Raw genomic sequence first — 15,405 nt, 5'->3', positions numbered from 1 at the left:
GTCTGTTTTAAAGGGCATGGGGCAATGGTCATCTGAATATATGGAGATGTTGGATGTATCCAGAGCATTACAGGTAATATTTAGATAAATGTGGCTGCTAGTGCTAGCCCATTTATTTTTTCTTAGCATCTAATCCCATAGAACTAGTAATTCAGCATTTAATCTGAAAAAGTATTGTGATCGTTAATCGTGGAAAAGTTTTTCAATCTTTCCTCGATTTGTCAATCACTGTAGCTTCTTGTTATTTATGTTCGATTTCTTGCAACTGCAGTCAATAAAACTACTTTTTTTTAATTATTTTCAAGTAGATAATTAAACTTGCAGTATGTTTCGAATCACATTTTTCAGCCACGTTAATAGTGTAAATATAAATAGGATTAATGTTTTTCCCTTCCCAACGAGTGACCCACGTACTGTTTGTAACCCTGACTTAATTAAGGTCATTCTTGTTCTTTCTACACAATAAATTCCCTGTATTTTGTGAAATGTAGTCGTTCTGTTTGATTTGCTTCCAATATATTTGTGACTGGTCTTCACATGTTACGAGGGGGAGACTGTATTGTGCATTATTTCCAACAAAAGAAAGGTGAAAAAATAGTCATTAGGAGGAAAAAATGCAATTGACCCTGCTTAGTTCCAATCTTTAACTGATAATAGTGCTGGAAAATTGACTGCCGGATTACATTGCCTTGCATGATACTGTTATGCAATCACTTGCTTTAGTTGTTGAACTTGCATTATTGAATAAAAGAATCTTGCTGCTGGATTAAATTAATTCTTTAATACTATCAAAAATCCAAAAGCTGTCCTATCAATTGATTACTTTAGTTTTCAAATTTATCACACAATTGAATGAAAGAATCTTGCAATACGTTGAAATACTTTGAACTAAAACTTTTTATAAATATTCGAATGATTAACCATTTTAAATATGTTTTTAGTTTATGTAAAATAAACGAGTTTTGATTCATAAATATTGTTTAAGATCCTTGTTAAATGAGCACATTTTGTTTTTGGTCATTGCATGGTATTTTTCTTTAATCTTAGTTTTAAAATTCAAATTCATTATTTTTTGTTCTTAAGGATTTATAAAAATATTTTGGGGTGTCAAAGGTTGACATAGTCACTTAGTAACACTTGAGATTAGTACCTAACCCTTCCTTGGGCTAATCTCGATATGATGGAGTTGTTGAAACTTGAAACTCAATTTGGATATATGTTCACTGTGCTGGTTTTGTGGTGATTGTAATTGTAGCTTCGACTTTGGTCGGGTCTCTGAATTTGGAGTGAGGTGGAAAAGTTACTATGGGGTTTTATTGGAGAAAAATGCATATACATGGTGCAAGTGAAGTGAGATGGTTTTTGGGTTGGATTCTAAAAGAGCTTCAAATTTGGGCCATGAAAGATGAAATGACAAGAGTAAGATTACGTGAAATTTTAATTAACATAAGTTTTAACTGATGAGACATAAAGTAATACAAAACACGAAAAAAATAGGTGACTAAAGTCCTTTCATTTAATGCTCATTTACTGTTACATTGTTTTTATTGATACTTTTATTTATTAAATGAAAAAATAAGTAAAATAATTGAATAATATAAAAAGGAAATATAATTTTCTAATTGAGAGTAAATTTTCAGGTTGGGAATCACTAAATATATATTTTAAAAAAACCTACATTTAGTGGTATAATTATTAAAGGGAAATATAATTTTCTAATTGGGAGTAAATTTTCAAGTTGGGAACCACTAAAGTCAATTTAGTGATGAATGATTTAAATAGTATGCACAAGGTTATAAGTTCAAATTTTATTATTTATGTAATATCTTTCCTACTAATAGAAAAAACTTAAGTTGAATTTTTCAAAGTTACATGAATTGTCTTAAAAATCATTATATTAATTGTTTGTCATGAAATTAAGCCTTTAAAAATTTAATCGTTCAATAAATTAGTTTCTTAAAAAATATAAGATATATTTTTTTTAATAACTTAGGAAAGAAGAGAGAGAAAAACGTACATTTGAATGAATTTCCAATGAGTTGACCCACATCATCTGATTGTTGAGATTCTCTTATAAATTATGCTAATGATACAAAAGATTCACACTGTGTCATGTATATTGGGTCCTTTTCTCTTTTTTCTCATTGATATCCCCCACCATTAATAATGGTGAACAATGTCCATGTACCTACCCTTTTTGTACTACCATCAACACCACTACCATCATCACCATTAACACCTACTCCTAGTATTCCTATTAAGTTAGATGTCTTTCTCAATAAACCAAACAGGCAAGTGCAACCACAACCTACTATAATTGTACCTACTAAAAGGCCTAGGGGGAGGCCTCTTGGCTCAAAGAATAAGCCCAAACCAATCATGGACATTTTCAAACTCACAATCTTGTTTGTTCCTGCGAGCATAAACATTGTTGATGACATCATTGACTTTAGTCGGAAGCTAGATGTGAGCATCGTGGTACACCATGCTTCAGGTACTATTTCCAAAATTAACATTTTAAAACTTTTATCCCCTTCCAATTGTTTGTCCTTTCAAGAAAACTTGCATATGTTGTCTCTCTCAGGCTTTTACACCAAAAACCTTTCACCTTCCCCCTTGAGAACATTCATTTTTCCTTCTTCAACATTCAAATCTTAAAAGATGGGGTCCACCAACTCTTTGGTGACCCTATTATACCTCTTACTTCTATGGAACCTATGCATATCATTGCTTTTATTATCAAGAAGCATGAGTATCACAAGGTGGTGAATCCCATCACAAATTCAAATGATCAACCTATGATGAGGAGTACTTGTGTTACATGTTATGTTCCTAATGCTCCTAATTGCATCACCAACAACATTGCTAGCAACCCTGGTTTCTTTGTTGGACCTTCAAACTCTTCTTCAATCAATATCCAACATTTTCCTGCTCTTTGTGGAGATGTGAACATGCTCTATTGGAATAACTCCACCAATCAACATGATAACTACTAGGAGGGATCATAAAGCTTCATTTAGAACTTTGTGTCTTCAATAATATAATAATGAGTGTATTGTTAATGTTCTTTTACCTATGTATGTGTGTGCTTGTAGGAAAACATATTTTCTAGGAGATTTGATCTTGAAGTTTTTGCTTCTTCTTTTTGCTTAAAGATTTTAGAGATTTTAACAAAAAAAAAGGCTATGGTGACCATGGTGAGTCTCTCTTAATTGAAGTTAGTGGTAGGTAAAAAAAAATTAAACTAAACTAGTGGTGAACTAAATTAAATTGCATTATAAAAATTGATGTGTTGTAAAACAAAAAAAAGGTTGAACTTAATTATTTAAAAAAAATGAACTAAATTGAATTGTTTGAAAACTAAACTGAATTGAACTATTTTTATTTTTATAAAAAGTGTAAAATATAAAGGTGTTAAAATGGTTTGTCTTAATGGATTGATAGAGCGAGTTTCAAAAAAAATAATCCAAAAAAATTGTGTCAATTTGTCCAGACCCGGTGGGCCAACTGATTGTGTTGGGTCATTAATTTTTAAGTTTGAAATCTATCAATTATAATTGACTTGATTTTTTTTAATGTATTTTCCATTGTAAAGTTTGAATAAAATAAACTTAATATGTTAAAAAAATTTAATTCAAAGTACCAAAAATGTTTAGTTTAGTTTGAACTGTCATTTATTTCAAACTCTTAAAGTGCAATTTAATTCAATTGAATGAAACTAAAAAAAATAATTCAGTTAAGCTCATCTAAATCATTGTACATTTCAATTTAATTTAGGTAAGCTTTTTTTTTTTTGAAGTTTAGGATAACTATTATAAGTTCAATTTAGCTAGGTTGATTTTGTTCACCCCAAAATGAAGGTTATCTCGAACTAATTTATTTTGCATTAGATTGTGTATAGATTCCGATGTCAATGTATTTATTAGAGTGAATTTGATATGCATTAAGGTACAAGATAAAAGATAACATTATAGAATAAACACTTAAATTATTGAACAACTTTTATTCTATGTATAGTTTTGTTGAACAATAGAAAACACAAATATAAAAAAATGGTAAATTTATTACAAAATTATTTTTAACATTAATTATCATCATTGGTAGAACTTGACAACTTATTTTGTGGGGACCAAAGCAATAAGAAATATTTATATACTAAAAAATCAAAGTTAAATATAATTACATTTATTTATCGTATCTATGATACAAACATTTTATACTCATTTCTTTCCTTTAATTAATATATCCTTCGTTCTTTCTCATTTCTATATTCTCTCTGTAAAAAAATGGTAGAAAGACTTCTCAAGTAAGTTATGTTTTGGTTTCTCAAGAAAATTTTCATATTTTCTTTATAAATCACATGTCATTAAATATAAATATACAATGAGAGAGAAAATCAAAATTATGATAACGTACATACAAAAACTATTTGTTACTTTTGTTAATATGTGGTTTCTTGAAATTACCACAACTTATTTCAATTCATCTCTACCATCAAATGAAATGTGAATAATCCACCCCTTGTTGAGTCATGCATATAAATGAAATGAAGTATCCCAATCACATTAGTAACTATAATAACAATAACAAATATTTTTATACTTAAATCAAAAAATCATCTTGTAATTTATTAAGTAAAAAAATGTGATTTTTATCCCGTCCCTTTTCATCTTATTTATTTTGTCCCATATTAGACACAAAACTGTTTTGTTTTGCTCAATAACATGATTTTGAACTAATAAAACGGTCCCATAGTCTTCTCTTAAATCACATTTCATGTTATAGTTTTGTTGTCCTTTCTTCTACTTCACAGTACATCAAAATAACTAATATTTTTAAGCATATGCAATGCAGAAGATAATTATTTATTTATATAACTAAATTTATAATAAATAAATAATTTGTCATACGTTGTATTATATTTAAAGATTATAATAAATAAATAGTTATGAATATATAAATTATATTTTAGATTTATGATAAAAATAAATTATATTGTGATATAATTTTTTTAATTATTGATAATCATTTTAAAAAATATATATTAAATAAATATAAAAGAGTTATATTATAATAGGCGAGAGATTAAAAAATTGAAATAAATTTAAAAATGATAAAGAGTAATAATATTTAAACTTTAAAAAGTAAAATATATATTTTATTTTGAAATTTAATTATTGTTGGCTTAAATATGTTTTTAGTCCCTATAAAATTGGTGATTTTGATTTTGGTCACTCTAATTTTTTTTTCTTTATTTTTCATCCTTCTAAAATTTATAAACACTATTTTTGGTTCTTATAAAATGAGTAAGTTTTAATTTTGATCTCTGTAAAATATTTTTATTTGGTATTCATCTCTCTAAAACTAAACTAACTACTTTTAATTTATAATGGTCATTTTAAGGTGGATAAATAACATTTATTTGAAGAACTTATGATTTTTTTTAAAAGTGTTAAATATTGATATTATATCAATAATGGTTATAGGTAATATTTAAGATTATTATTTAATATTTTAATAAATAAAAGTAGTTAAAAATAATCACATAAAAATAAGAACTAAAAATAATAGTTTTAATTTTATAATGATGAAAAAAAGAAAAAATTTACGAAGACTAAAATTAAAATTTCCCAATTTCATAAGAATTAAAAACATATTTAAACCATTATTATTTGCTAGATAATAGATAACTTATTTGATATATAAAAAAAAAAAATCACTCTTTCAAGAGAAAACAAATTTTTTTTTTAATAAAAATAAATGAAAGAGAAAACAGAGAGATAACAGTATTTACAAGGACAGAAAATTATTCATATATATAAGGATCTTTTAATTCACAAGTTTTAATTAATTTAAGTCTTCAAGTTGTAGAAATATTGATTTTATGTCCAAAGACATCAAAAAGATCTTTATTTTAGTGGCTAATAACATTACAAAATGCTAGTTGTTGTAATATTTGAAGTTAAAAAATTATATAATTAATAATATTATAAAGGTAATAATGAAGGAATTAATGAAATTATTATTATTTTTTATTGATAATCATAATTAAAATATATTAATAACATTAACTATTATATTTTAATAAAAATTACTTCTAATTCATTAATTATTACAAAATAAAATATTTAAATGACTAAGTTTGGTTTAAACATCTTCTACTAAAAATCTTTCTAACTAAATTCACTAATTTTTTACTATAAATTAAATCTTTCGAACTCGAGTAACTACGGAAAGATTTAGGTTTTTTTCTAATAAAAACTCGTGCTAGTTTATTTTATTGTTATATATGTGTAAAAATATGTCTAATTCTATTTTCAAGAGAAATGTAAAATAATATACATAATTGGTCATATAATTATCAATATCTAACAATTTATTTTCTAACCATATTTTTTTATTATTATTGAAACTAACAAAAGTTGTCTATGTTAATATTTTCTATTATAAAATGATGATAATTTTAGTACTTCAAATTATAAAATTTAAAGTGTCCAAAGCTGAATAATTTTTTATATAAATAATATATCTCTATTTTTATAAATTATTTTTGATTGTATCATAAATAAATATGAATATGAATGTCTAATAATTTAGTGGTTGTCGCAATCACAGTTACAGTTGGATGCAAAAAAATATATTAAAATGAAAACAGTTTAAATCAGTTATCGAGAAAAAAAAATCATTAAAAGATAATCTTTAAACCAAATATAAATTTGAGAGTCGGTTATGTGTAAAGTCTATCATAAAGACATTTAAATTAATAAATGTGTAAAATTATCTAATTAACTTCTAAAAATCCAAAAATATTTTTTTTATTTGTATATTATTTTTTGCTTATCTAATAAAATTTAAGGCATGATCCAGTTGCAACATTGCAATGAAGTTGATTAGAATCTGTAATTCTGTATTGATGAAGCATTCAATCATGCATAAAAGGGTCTTCATTTCATGACTGTGGCACCCTCATTGCAAAACTACTTCATAAATTTTAAAATAGCAACCAAACCAAAGCTTTGAGAACCTTCAAAAGGTACATTTGATAACTGAAATCCACTTTACGTATTAACATCATATCAAGCATAGGAGAATCCATATGATCTAGGAAGTAATTGATCTTTTGGTTCATACCATGAAGACATAAAACTCTCCTTTTTGCTTCTAGATTTTTTTTTGCCACATTTTACCTTCATGTCACACCCCATCACGGACCACATTGTTCATCTTCACATGGTATTGTCCTAACTCAATGCATTACAAGACAAGATTCAACTAGCTCCTTTATCCCCACATAAGTCCAACCTACTTCATTCCTTCTAAAATTTCCCTTCTCATTCTTTTTCTCCTAACATTTGTAAAAAAAAATAAATTAAAAACTTAATTTAACCTTATAAATTAACTTATAAATATAATACTACACTCACTTTTCTAGTTGACATGAAAATTTTATTCTCTTAATAAATATTTGAGAACTCATTGATCTCATTACAAACAGAATTTCACACTTTTCAAAAAATGCAAAATGACCATTAATTTTGTTACTTTCAAGTTCAACCATGTTTAATGATAAACCAAACACGCCCTTTTAATCTGTTTCATATGCTTCCATTGATCAACTGATTCTGGAGCAAAGGCCACGTGTCCTCCAATACAAGAAATTTGATTGAATCTTGCTCTGGCCCTCCATTGAAGTACATGTTTATGAAATTTATACACTACATGATGTTATATTGTATCAAGAAATCATGAATACTGAATACACTATATACCATGCAGACATAAGGATAAGATAAATAGTACAAGTTACAGGACACCATACAGATACCACTATAGTACATAATATCAAATTAACATGGAAATATATATAAAGAATTCATGTTTTTGAAGGCAGTGTGGGTTATAGTGAACATTAATTAAACTTTAGTTGTTCCAATCTATATTATACTACTATTAGAATTAAGGTTCGGAAAATTAAATAGATAAAGTTGTGAAATACGGTTAGGAGTATCCAAAATATCTCCAACACAATACAACAACTATTTTGAAATGTTCTTGATCAATCACAAATTAATTCACGTGAATTTATAATAGTATATACATGACTGAGATACTGTTGAGTTAGTGAGAAACAAGTTTATTTGTACTTATTTTTCGTGTATCATGTGCAACAGAGAAAAACTAAATTATAAGTATAAAGGTGTAATATTACAATAATACGTACCAGAAACACAACATATATAATATGGGCATGTGTAGTTCATATGGATACATACCGGTTTTCAATTTTTAATTATTAATATATGGTATATAAATTTATCTTATAAATCAATTTTATAAAATTAAGTATATTATGTTCGTAATTTACTTCATTAAAGAGATACATAATATTAGTTTTTGACACCCTTCTAAATAAGAAATGGTGATAATGCACACATATATATAGAGTAATGATGTTCTTAATTTGAGATAAGGGATAGGGAGGAAGAAGAAACAAATAATGCATCATCACTTGTCTTCTGTATACGTGAAAACTCTAGCTTCTTTCTTATATACATATGTATAAGACCACACCATAATGACCATGATGACAAACATAGTTGAAAGTATCCAATGAAAGCCAAAATAGGAAACCATGATGAATCTTTGAGTCCTTGGCAGATAGTCGTCATTGCAATGCAAGTATACAACAAAGTAGTAAATATTTAGTACCAAAGAAGGACAATGTGACTTAATTAACTTATACTTGAAATAATGTTCTCCTTCTTTAATGTTTCTGCCTTGAACACCCAAATTTTCAATGAGAAAGGTTTCTTTCAAATAGGGGTCACATGTGGCGTAGGTTTTAAGTAGCATTATTATTTGACAATGGCCGTCTAAGCTGGTTAGATAACATTGGACAAGCATCATGACCTTAATTGTCTTCTTAATTAAAACATTTTGTTTATAATCCTCTTAATATTAAATTAATTAATAGACACAAACACAATATCTTATTTTCTTGGGATAAATTGATAATATTGTAGGCACCGATATACCTTTGCATGCTTGTTTTGCACTTAAAACACATATGTGATCTTTTAATGTTTATTTTCTTTTTTTAGTACAACGTTACTATCATTCGTTTTTAAGGGGGACATGATCGGTGGCGGAGCATAAAAGTGGCCCTCAAAACAAAATTTTATGTTTTGTCACTATTATATTATGGTAATTCTAGAAGCATAATGTCATCTACAGAAGTTTTAAATATTTCTCAGTAATCATGATAATGCAAAAAACTTTAGCCATTATTAAAAATTAATATTAAATGGAGAATCTAGTAAGAGAACAAGCAAGTTAGTTAGACATAATTAATTCCAATTCGTATGGCTAGGTAATTGACAAAATCTTGACAACGTGTACAATGTATGAGATCAAAGATGCAGCTACGAAAAAATAACACTCACAATTATCTTTCTCTCTCTATATATATATATGATTAAATATTAATGTTTAAAAAATTAAAGTATCTACTAATTAGATATTTTTAGTAAACTATTATTCTAGTACTTCTTATATGCACAAGTAACAAGTTGGTACTACTAGACGTGTTCTGTTGTAAATTTTGGTTATTTTAAAAAAAAGTTTATATTCCATTCATTCTAAAATAACCACGATTTAAGATTTTTACAAATAAAGCAAAAGCAATAAATACATTATTTTTATATAGTTTCTACTAAAATAATCTTATGAGTCCTTCAATAAATGTATAGTGGTGGTTGAAGAATTCACAAAAAGACAAACTGAAAAAAAAATATAAAATTAAAAATTGAGAACATTAATCATTTCAATATATTTTTTTTCAAAAATTAAGTCATTTTAAAATGGAGAGTTACTTTTTAACTTTTGGAGCAATAGTGTCTATGTTTTTTTTTCTCATTAAAGTTGGCTTACAAGTGCAAAACTATATCTTAAGTATGCCGTAATACGCCGACCCTTGCTAATGGGCTACAAGCTGTTCGGGTTAATGCCATCAAGTTCAATACGGATGTGTTTGGGAACATCTTTACAAGGAAGAAGGCGCTCCAACAACGTCTTAAAGGGGTACAGCTACAACTTGAGAGAGGGGATTCAGAAAGCCTGTCACGCTTAGAAAAGGCCATACAAGCAGAGTTGGATGAAACTTGTCTTCAGGAGGAATATTTATGGTTTCAGAAATCTAGAGAGAAGTGGGTGAGGTTTGGAGACCGTAATACTTCTTTCTTCCATGCCCAAACTCTTGCGCGAAGACGGAGGAACAAAATTCAGGGCTTGTTTCTGCCCGATGGGTCTTGGCACACGGACCCTGTGGTAATGAAAACTGAGGCAGTCAGGTTCTACAAGGAGCTTTTCTCGGTTAATAACGACCAAGGGTTTCTAGACATGCAAGATGGGGTTCCACCTGGCCTGGGGGTTGAAGCCCAATCCGCCTTAACGGCCCCAGTCACAAAGGAGGAGGTTCACCGGGTGGTGATGAGCATGAAATCGTTCAAGGCACTAGGGCCGGATGGGTTTCAACTGTTCTTTTTCAAGAAGTATTGGCCTATTGTGGGAGATGAACTATGGCGCACAGTGAAGGATGCCTTTCGTTTGGGGTTCTCAGACAGTTCACTCTTGGAGACACAGATGGTGTTAATTCCGAAGGTGGACCACCCGGTGAGCCTCAAAGAATTTCGTCCAATTAGCTTATGCAACGTTGCTTGGAAGGTTATTTCTAAAGTGCTTGTGGCTCGTCTTAGACCCTTCCTGCCAGGCATCATCGGTCCTTTCCAGGGCAGTTTTATTCCTGGGAGGGGGACGCGTGATCACAGTATTATTACTCAAGAAGCCTTCCACTTCATACGGAAGGAGGGCTCACGTGTGGGCTCTTTGGCTTTAAAAATTGACCTGGAAAAGGCATATGACAGGGTCAGGTGAGATTTTTTGGAGTCTACGCTGGTGCAGTTCGGGTTTCCGTCAGTCACAATCCAACTCATCATGTGGGGATTGAAGAATTCGTCCATATCACTACTCTGGAATGGAAGCAAGTTACCGTCCTTTGTTCCGTCCCGTGGCCTTCGGTAGGGAGACCCTCTATCCCCGTATCTGTTTGTTTTTTGCATGGAGCGTCTAGCCCTTAGGATCTCTGAGTTGCTCCAGGAGGGTCGGTGGAAACCGATTAAGCTCTCCCCTGGGGGGTTCCCGCTCTCACACCTTTTCTTTGCTGATGATATTTTACTGTTCTGTCAAGCTTCAGATGATCAAGCTCGCTTGGTGGCATCAGTTTTGGAGGCGTTTTCGCGATCATCAGGACTGAGGGTCAATTTGTCTAAGTCTAAGTTTGTGAGCTCGAGAAGGGTTCCACAGAGGAGAATTGACATACTGGGGGGTTGGCTTGGGATTGGCCACACGGCTCGAATAGGGAAGTATTTGGGGGTTCCCATGGCGCATGGTCAGCCAAGGTGCGCCGATTTTTATGATGTGATGGATAAGATTCTGGGTAGACTTGCGACTTGGAAGTCCAAGCTTCTTAATAAGGCAGGGAAGTTGTGTCTGGTGAAGTCCATCATCTCCTCTATTCCAGATTATAGCATGCAAACACTGTGGCTTCCTCAAGCAGTGTGTACTAGAATTGATCAAGCTTGTCGACATATGCTCTGGGCAAATTCTGACAACACACGGTTCTGGTCTCCGGTGAGTTGGGATGTTGTGACTCAACCCACAAAGTTCGGTGGTCTTGGTGTTAGGGAAGCGCGCAGGGTGAATGTTTCACTCTTGGGGAAGTTAGTTTGGGATCTGCTTACGACTCTAGAGAAGCCTTGGGTCCATCTCCTCAGCCAGTTATACCTACAGGGAGACTCGATCCTGTGTGCTCAAAACAAGCGGGGTGCTTCCGACCTGGTCAAGTCTCACCAAGGCCCTTCCTTATCTCCGTGAGGGATTCGTGCCTCAGCTGGGGTCGGGTGCCTCATCCCTTTGGTACAAGGACTGGTCAGGTATTGGGCTTTGGTGTGGGAAAGTCCCATTCGTTCATATTGCGGACACCAACAGAACAGTTGCAGATTGCTGGGTTAGTGGTGCTTGGAACTTCACTGCTTTGTATACTGCTCTCCCGGAGGAACTGTTACAGTCGGTCCAACAGCTGAGTGTCGTCAATTCCCCTTTGGGGCTGGATCACTTCGCTTGGAGGGGGGATAGCTCGGGCTGTTACACAGCGGCGTCTGGGTATCGTTTTCTAACATTGGGGTTGTCCACGGCGGGGGGGTGACGTGTGGAGGAAGATCTGGAAGTTGAAGATTCCTGAGAAGGTTAAGTTCTTTCTGTGGCAATGCCTTCATTCAGCTCTTCCAACAAATCAGGTTCGGGCGGATAGGAGGTTGGCCGACTCTGGTGCATGCTCGCGTTGCTCTTGCCCTCACGAAACCATTTTACATGCACTTCGTGATTGCCTGTCTTCGCGGGAGGTGCTGGTGTCTGGTGGGATCAGTGTGGGGTGGGCTTTCTCGGTAATGGATTGTTTCCAGTGGCTGAAAGGGATTATTTTGCATAAGGATGCTATTAGGCTCTCCATCACTTTATGGTGGGTTTGGCGGCTTAGAAATAACATGTTGTTTACCGATGAGCTTTGGACGATTTCGGCGGTCCGTCGGAAGGTGACACTGTCTCTGGTGGAGAACAGTGTGTTTAACGTGAATAGGCGCTTAGGGGAGGAGTCAGCCCTTTGGAAGCCTCCGGAGCATCCGTGGGTTAAACTAAACACGGACGGGAGTTGGTTGACTGGATCTTATGCTATGGGGATGGGCGGCGCAATTCGAGATTGGGCAGGCATGTGGCGGGGGGGTTTCTCGCGTGGAGCTTTACATGGTGATGCGTTACGTGCCGAGTTATTGGCCTTGGAGGATGGTTTAACGCTTTGTTGGGAAGGTGGGTTTCAGAAGGTGACGTGCGAATGTGATTGCCTGGGAGCTGTTACGCTGTTTCAAGAGCGACCAACGGATAGAGATTACTTGCATAAACACTATGATGTGATTCGTCGTATTAAGCGCATTCTAGCTAGGGATTGGGTTGTTTATGTGAGTCATATCCCTCGAGAGATTAATTCAGTAGCACATACGCTGGCTAATTGGGGTGGACGGAACATAGGTTCCAATGTATTTTGGAGGAGTTCTCCAGAGTTTGTACTGTTACAGTTATGGAGAGACTCTATGTCTTGAGTGGTCTGCTGTTTTTAGTTTTCATCCTTTACAAAAAAAAAAACTATATCTTAAATTTAAATTTTATATCTTATATAAGATATGAGAGCTTATAAATAAAAAAACATTTTTGCACCATCAAGTTTAGGAAAATATTTTTGATAACTCATATTTAGAAAAGATTTGCTTATTAAAATAAAAATGTAATAAATCATTTATATGTCACTTAAAAGTGATATGACAATGTAAGATTTAATAAAATAAAATGAGATACATGATTGACTAACTTGAATTATATATGGATGCTGCTTCATTATCATTTTCAAACTGAAAAGTCTTCATTCTCTTTCTCTTTTACTTGCCAATTTTGGATATCTTCATCTATTTTGGAAGGCCTATTAGATCTTGAGATATATACATACCACGGGAATAAATCTTCAGAAAAAACGTGTCCTTATCTTAACACGTTTTAGTTTGTTCCTTAGATCGTTGCTTCTAGATCAACAATATTTATAAATATTATTATGAAAATGTTTTATCTCAAGTCTTAAAATTGGTACATCTTGTGCTCATTTTAATTTCTTTTTATACTTGTAATGATACTTTTAGCTTTTTTTTTTTTTTTTTTTTTTTCTAAAAAAAAGGAAAATGTTTTTATAAGGCTGTAACATTCCCTTTGTGTTGTTCTATCCTTGTGTACAAAGCACTAGTGGCCTATATACCACCTGACATATCCCTCTCAGTGGGTGTGTTTTTTTAACATATGTCTTCTCATTTTAACTTTTTTTATTTTATTTTTTTATTTTTGCACTTTTTAACCTTTTTGGCCTCTCCCTAATTCATGCCATGGCTTTGCCATTCACCAATATTACCTCTAGCCCATTCATAATAAGTTTGGCCAAAGAGTTTCACTTATTATAATCCATCTTTCTTTTCCTTTACTTCTTTCTGTGTTCCTTGTAACATTTTACATATTATAATTTTATATTATCATTTAATCACAAATTATCATTTATAATAAAAAGAATACTTATAAAAAATCCTAAACTCCTCTTAACTTATTAAGAAATGGTTCTAATAAAAACTCTCTGTGGCAGTAAGCACATGAGATGCATTAAAGGGATAAAAAAAGTGTGATAATGAGACCCATTTAAAATGTGTAAAAAAGTAAAGTTGGATTAGAGAGAGTAATTGTTTAAATTATAATAAAATGCAAAAAGTATGTGATATATACAAGTGAGATTCATTAAAGAATTTAAAGATACACGTTGGATTATTAAACATGTTAATTTTTATAATAATTATCTTGAAAGATAATACAGTGCCACATATTAAACTATGATTAAGATGTGTCATATATTAAACTTTTTGTTATTGATAATATGGATTGGCAGTGAAATTGGACCACCCTTTGATTAAGGTTAAGGGTAGCCAGAAGAGGTGATGGTGTAAGAATGTGACATGAAAAAGGTGCCCAAAAGACAAAGGCTAAGAAGTGTAACCTCATTCATTCATTCATGGAAGCAGACAAATTGTCCAGAACAGCATTCCACCGGCTACCTTTATAGCCGGTCACCCCTCAACCACTCTGTCCCACGTTCTTGCACCGCACGAGCCAATGCCAAGTGCTCAATCAGACAAAACACCAATCAAATGTCACACTTTTTTTTTTTTTTTTTTTTTAATTTTTATTTTATAAATATATACGTGCAATGGGTTTGTTGCAGTGTAAGCTAAGCTTCAATAAATGGATCATTTTAACTTTGACAACTTCTTTCATAATGAAAAGACCAGAAAAATACAAAATAAAAGAAGGGTAGATGGCTCTAATACAAAGCCATAATTATGACTACATGGGTGTTTCTTTTTCATTCCCTTTTTGCCTTTTTTAGTTTTTTAAAAGAAATTGTGGAAGTGTTCTTCTTTATTCATGCCTTGCTGGCATGCTGATTAAAAAAACTAAGAAATAAGAAAAGAGATAATTCACTTGGCATGTTCAAAATGATTTCTGTAGAAAGGAGTTGAAATAAGATATGATAAACTTTTCTATCGTCTTGTGTGGCAATTCTCACACTTTTCGAGTCTGAGTTAATGATCCCTTTGAACTTTGAAATGCTAAATCAATTTTGATACTGTTAATATTAAAGAAAATAAAAACAAAGAGACATCACGTGCAAACATTTTATCTTTCCTATAAAATAAACAGCTTTCTTATTAC

The sequence above is a fragment of the Cajanus cajan genome, chromosome 9 (genome assembly GCF_000230855.2).
Source record: "Cajanus cajan strain Asha chromosome 9, NIPB_CcT2T_4, whole genome shotgun sequence".
Lineage (NCBI taxonomy): Eukaryota > Viridiplantae > Streptophyta > Magnoliopsida > Fabales > Fabaceae > Cajanus > Cajanus cajan.
Note: the sequence above shows the minus strand (reverse complement) of the source record.